This window comes from Canis lupus, chromosome 16 (genome assembly GCF_011100685.1).
Source record: "Canis lupus familiaris isolate Mischka breed German Shepherd chromosome 16, alternate assembly UU_Cfam_GSD_1.0, whole genome shotgun sequence".
Taxonomy (NCBI): Eukaryota; Metazoa; Chordata; class Mammalia; order Carnivora; family Canidae; genus Canis; species Canis lupus.
Window position 1 is genome coordinate 10,213,387 of NC_049237.1, and position 6,526 is coordinate 10,219,912.

Sequence of the window (6,526 nt, forward strand, 5' to 3'; positions counted from 1 at the left end):
TCACTGTGGGGTTCCATCTGTAGCACATTCGTGAAGTGACAAAAGCTTGGAAATGGGGAGCAGAATTTTGGTGCCCGCAGTCAGGGCCGGGGGGCCGGGAGGGGGTGGGACCTGCTGGGATGGACGGTCTGGTCCTGCCCGTGGGGGGCACCGCAGGAACCCACGGAATCGCACAGAACAGGATCGCCCAGAACTAACCCCCCACGCAGCAGAAGCGGCAAACCTGGGGCCCCTGGTGTCCGGGCCCTTCCTGGTGGCGGCTCGTGCGGGCTCCGGGCACCTGCCACCGGGTGGGGGCCTGGGCCCTGTGGGCTCCTGCAGCTGCGGCCGAAGCTCCAGATTCTCCCCACGACGACCTCGGCTGGGGAACAGGTGACGAGCCCCGCGGGGCTTCTCTCTTTCCGTGAAGAGTCTAGAGGAAGGTGAGCCCCGGCCGGCGGGGGCCGAGCTGGGGGCCGAGCCGCGCTCCTCTGCACCCCACACGCCCGTCTCATGCCATCCTGGCCACTCCTGGCTTCCCCCGTGACAGACACTGAGGCCTCAGTTTACCCAGCCTTCTGGGGTCGGGGTGAGGTGTCAAGTGCGGTTCCCACGGGAGGTTAGCGGGGGACACAGGTGCTGCCCCAGGGAGCTCTCAGGTCAGCACGGAAATCGGTCCCGTTTCCCCGATGACGAGGCCCGCTTCTTCCCTGGAAGCTTCTGGGCGCCCAGAGGCCGGGGGGGAGCAGAGGGGAGCCCGGGCCCCTGAGGCCTGCAAACAGCGGCCCGGGGCCAGAACGAGCGAGGAGGGGCCAGGCTGGCGGCCCACGGGAGAGGCTCGGCCGTTGCTGCACCTGCCGCCAGCGTCCCCCGCTGCCCGGGGGAGCCAGGCCTTCGCCTGCCCGGTCGCCCCCTTCCGCCCTCTGCGCACTGGCTTCGGCCGCCTCGGTGGCATCCTTTACGGGGTCCTACTCCCCCGCTCCCGGAGGGCGCCCGTCTCTGCAGCTCCCACCCCACTGTCCTCTGCCGGGTTCTCCACTGGGTGACCCAAGGGACGTGGGGCGGCGGTCCTGCCAAGTCCTTGGCCACACCAAGCACGCTGGCTTCTTGGAACTGGCGTCCAGACCCCAGCTCAGCCTGTGCCCCTGACCCCACAGCCTCATCTGGGGCCAGCGCAGAGCTCCGGGGCCTGGGGAACGCATCCAATGGTGGTCCTGGGACCCGGCACACTTCTGCTCACCGAGTGGGAAAGGTTCTGGGCCAATTCCAGCAGGTGTGTGTGTGTGTGTGTGTGTGTGTGTGTGTGTGTGTGTTGGGGGGGTTGCCCTCCACCCAAGAACTCTCCACGACACCAGCCGGATGTCCTACAATTCACCTGGATTTTGACAGTATTTGGAAACAACATTGATCTCACGGGTAAGTGCCCAGACCTGGAAGATCGTCCTGTGTCCCATCCCCCGTCTGGCCCCCGACTACCCACCCCAACACCCCAACACCCACCCTGCGTCCCAACCCCAGGCTCTCACCAGTGCTTCTGACCAACCAGCTGCAGATTGGAGGCTCTGGGGACCCCCTCCTTGGGGCCAGGTAATTTGCTGCAGCAGCTCACAGAAACGAGAGACACGGGCGTTTATCAGCTTGTTGAAGGATGTGATAACTTTATCATGTATACAGGTGCACAGCCAGAAGGGAGAGCTGCCGGGGGTGGGGGGGCATTGTCTTCCCAGGCCCCCAGGGCCCATGGTCCCCACATCACCTGCTCACCAGCTCGGGAGCTCCCCAGACCCCGTCCTTGTGGGGGTTTCTGGGGCTTCATCCCAAGGACGGGATTGATGAAATCACCAGTCATGGCTGTGGGTTCACCCTGCGGCCCCGCCCCTCCCGAGGGCAGAGGCTGGGGGTGGGGCTGGGGCTGGGGGGTCCCACCTGTAAGCACGTGGTCGGCCCCCTGGCAACCAGCCCCCCATCAGGTGTTTTCCTGACCTCACCTCCTCAGCATAACAGGAGACACCTGAGCCCCCGCCTTAGGGAATCTGGGGGGGCTCGGGGGCTCCGTGCTGGGAATGCGCCGAGACCAAGTCTGTCCTCACCAGGAATCTCAGGAACTTATGTCACTTTATGGTTTTTGAAAACCCTTCATTCTCTTTGACCTTGGTTCTCTCTTTCCCCAGAGATTCCTGATGTGCTCACTGGTCTCACTGAAAACAAGTGGGTTTGAGGCTGAGGGTGGACGAGAGTCTCAACAACCTGACACCAGACGCCCAGGGGCCCTGGGGGTGATGAATAACCACGGAAGGACAGGACAAAATGTTCCCTACATCTGGTTTTTTGTCTGCCTTCAGGGCTTGGCTCCATGCTACCCTGCAGACCAGCCCGCCCCCCACCCAGGCCCAAACTGCTCCTCCCTGCGATATCACCTGTCACCGTGTCCCGGTGTGCCAGCGTGCTCCTCTGTGTGAGGTCCGTGGCCCGGAGGGAGGGGGCCACCTGTGCTGTCCTCGCTTATGGCACTGGGCTCACCATGCCAAGGGCTGACACTCAAGTGTCTGTCGGGAAACATCAGAATCTTATTCCTGGATGTATATGACTTGTTGAGTGGATGAAGGAATGATGGACAGTGACACCCCCTGTGTCCAGGAGCCGCAGTGTCTGTGCCGGGGACTGTCTGCCACCAGGGGCGTCTGAGACCGATGGGAGGGCGCCCGGCAAGCACCAGGCCTCACACTCGCTCCCGTCCTGGTGTGTGAGTCCCCACTTCCAGGTGCAAGGGGAAGTCATCCGTGGGAGGGTCCTCTGGGGGGGCCAGGACTCCACACCCCCCACTCTCAGACTCAGGGGTGGAATCCACCGTGGAAACGGGAAACGTTGTCAGGAGCAGAGGGGACGGCAGCACAGGGACCCCCGTAGACACCCCCATCCCGGGAAGCGGGTCGATAAGGCCACCTTCAGAACCACCCTGAGCTCCACCTGCCGTCTCGCAGACGTGCCCAGCCGGCCTTCAAGGGCGCGGCCCTGCGCAGCACACGGCAGCCAAAATGCACGGGGCACGTGCTCTGCCCCTGGCGCCTTCCTAAGCACCTGTTGTCCTGATGGCAACCGCGTGGCCCATGTGACGGGCACCCGGAGCCATGGGCGGGGAAGGACATTGCTGCACCAGCGCTGATGAGCGGCAGGAGGTGTGCACAGCTCGGGGCGTGGGGCTCAGATCTGAGCCTGAACCTCCAGCCCCGCGGACCCCAGCCGCGACCCTACTATCCATCCTGTCTGAAAGGATGGGCCGTGTGGCCAGAACCTCTCACTTTTTTCGAGAATATCATTCATTCATTCATTCATTCATTTAAGAGAGACAGAGCTTGCGGTGTGCAGAAGCAGCAGGAGACAGAGAATCCCAAGCAGACGCCCCACTGAATGTGGAGCCTGACCTGGGCCTTGGTCTCATGACCCAGAGATCTGAGGGGAAATTAAGAGTCTGAGGCTCAACCACCTGAGCCACCCAGGAGCCCCTGCTTTCACATATTTTAAGGAATAGATCCATATAAAGTATGTTTTCAGACCATAATGAAATTAAACTAGAAATAAAGAGCAGAAAGCTGAAAAATCTTCACGTATTTGCTAATTTAAACAACACATTAAAAAAAAAACCCTATAGATCAAAGAAGAAGTCTTGAGAGAAGATACATTTCTTATAATATCTTACCTGGTTTTGGTATTGGCATTGGTGTAGTGCTGGGAAGTGTGTCTGCTTCCTTTATGGGTGCTAAAGCTCTGGAAAATTCAACTTATCAAAATTTGTGAAATGCAGCTAATGCAGTTGGTGAAGGGGAATGTACGGCATGGAAATGCACATATAAGAAAACAAGGAGGATCTAAAGCTGGTCACCTGAACTTCCGCTATGGGAAATGGAGTAAGACGAACAATTTAGGGCTCGTGCAAGCGGGACGGAGTACATCATAACAATTAGGCCAGAAGTCAACAACATTGAAAACAGGTACACAATAAATAAAATCAACAAAATGAAAAACTAGGTCCTTGGAAAATCAGTAAAATTGAGCAATCTCTAGCCACAGATGTGGAAAAAATATTTGTAAATCACCTTCCTGGTAAAGGCCGTGCATCCAGAATATACAAAGAACTCTCACAACTCAATAATAAAGAGCAAGCAGCTCGATTAAAAAATAGACAATGGATCTGGTTGGCCGTTGCTCTAAAAGCAATACACAGACCTTGAGTGAGGATGCACGGATTCCGGACATCACCTGTCACTATACGGGGCCACGGCATTGAGATGTGACCAGAGCTTGTCAGAACAACTGGAATGGGGGCACCTGGGTGGCTCAGTTGGTTGAGCATCTGCCTTTGGCTCAGGTCATGATCGCAGGGTCCTGGATCAAGTCCCTCATGGGGCTCCCAGCTCAGAGGGACTCTGCTTCTCCCTCTCCCTCTGCCCCTCATACTCTCTCTTGCTCGTGCATACTCTCTGTTTCAAATAAATAAAATCCTTTCTAAAAAAAAGAATGACTAAAATGTGAAAATGGTTTTATACCAATTTCTGGCGAGGATGTGGAGCAGCAGGAGCTCTCATTCACTGCGGGTGGGAATGCGAAATGGCACAGCCGCTTTGGAAGACCTTCAAAGTCTCGGATAACACTAAACAGCCTTACTGAATGATCCAGTAATTGTGCTTCTGGGTAGTTTTCAACAGATTTAAAAAATGATATCTGTACAAAAAGCTGCATATGAGGCACCCTTATTCACAGTCACCCCAGTGGGAAGCAATGACGCTGGGCTTCGGTAGGTGAATGGGTACACCAACTGGTCATTAGTATGGTGGGATGCCCCTCGGTGATGAAAAGGAGTGAGCGACCCTACCGGCATGGGTCTGAGCTGGATATTGAGAAGTGAGAGGCTACGTGGTGTTGATTCAATTGATAGGACATTCTGGAAGAGGCCAAAGTGTAGAAATATAGTGTTGGTAGACAGGTTGCTCTCAGTGGCTCGAGGATGTTCATGAGCTGGGAGGTTGGAATGCTCAAAGCACCAGGGAGCTTTAGGCAGCGACTCTTGGATGGTGGATACATGACCCTGGGTGTTTGGGAACACAGGACCTCACAGCACAGAGTGAACCTTCATGCACACAACTTAAAAAACTCACACGGGAGTTTGGGGATCCCAGGTGGAAAACAGACTGAGAAAGAGCCGTCACAAGTGTGTGAAGGAGCTTCATGAAAAGGGTGGGGGTGAGGCGCTGGCCCTCGTAACTTCAGAGATGAGCAGAGGCCATAGGCTAACGGTGGGAGGACCAGTTCACAGCACCGTCCTCCAGCCAAGGAGCTGCTTCTCGAGGTGGAAGAGGGGACAGCTCTGGAACTGCCGCGTGGACGGGGCACTGTGCAGCCAGGCGAGTGGATGTGGGCGGTGGGAGCAGACTACCCACTGTGACAGAGGGAGCTCACAGACGAGCAAGGGAGGAGGGAGCAGTGGACTGAGAGTATTGGGTGAAAGTCTCAGACATCAGTGTGAACTCGTGTTCAGCTAGTGTAGACTCAGATGGCGCATGCAGCAGTGGCTACTGATGTGTGTGTTCACGTGGGTTAGCACACACACGTTCTGTTTCCCTGGGAGCCGGGGGCCGTGAGGCCTCATCACGACCTGTGCTCAGCACTTGATACTCCCCTCCTCTGGGAAAGGGCCCCACAGCTGCTGGGAGGACCGGCTGGCTCTGGGCCCATCAGAGAACACAGGAGGTGAGCGTGGAGCACCTGGTGGCGCCAGGACAGGAGGTGTCTGAAGAAACATGAGGATGCCGCGGAGACAGAGGAGCCGCACGAAAGACTGGGCCCGTGGCCAAAGCTGGGGCAGGTATGGCAGCACATGAAATAAAGTAGTAATTGGTTTATAACCCATAGAATAAAATAAATATGCATGAATGTGCTATAAATAAATGCAAGACTAGACAAATCTCTCACACAGAAGAATTCAAGGAGGTGGAACACGGCTCCCCATCCCTCAAATGTGGGCTGTGCACAGCGCCTTCTCTCCGAAGCGCCCAGCATGCAAAGGGGAGAAACCTCGCAGACACGACCTCAGCCCCGTGATCCCGGTGGCCAGGAAAGGAGTCCTGCTGGTGGCACGTGCCCTGGCTCTGATGGCCAGGGGCGCTCTTCCTCTGTGGTCTTCCTCCTGAGAGCCCATAACCCCAGTGTAATCGCTGGAGAACATCAAACACTCCCAAGTTTGCAGAAATTATGCAAACCACCTGACCAAGATTTCTCAGAACTGTAAAAATCATCCAAAACAAGAAAAAGTTTGAGAAATGGTTACAGCCAAGAAGAGTCTAGGGACATGTGGCAACTGAATGTCATATAGTGTCGGGGTGGGGGGGAAGAGGGGACCTGGAGCAGAAAGGACAGGAATACAAAACTTTATCAACGTTAGTTGATAATGATCTGTCGATATTGATTGATCAGCGGAACCATACTAAGATATGCTGTGGGCTCTAACTCTGGAAAACTGTGTGGGGGTCCCCAAAGAGTTAACAATAGACCT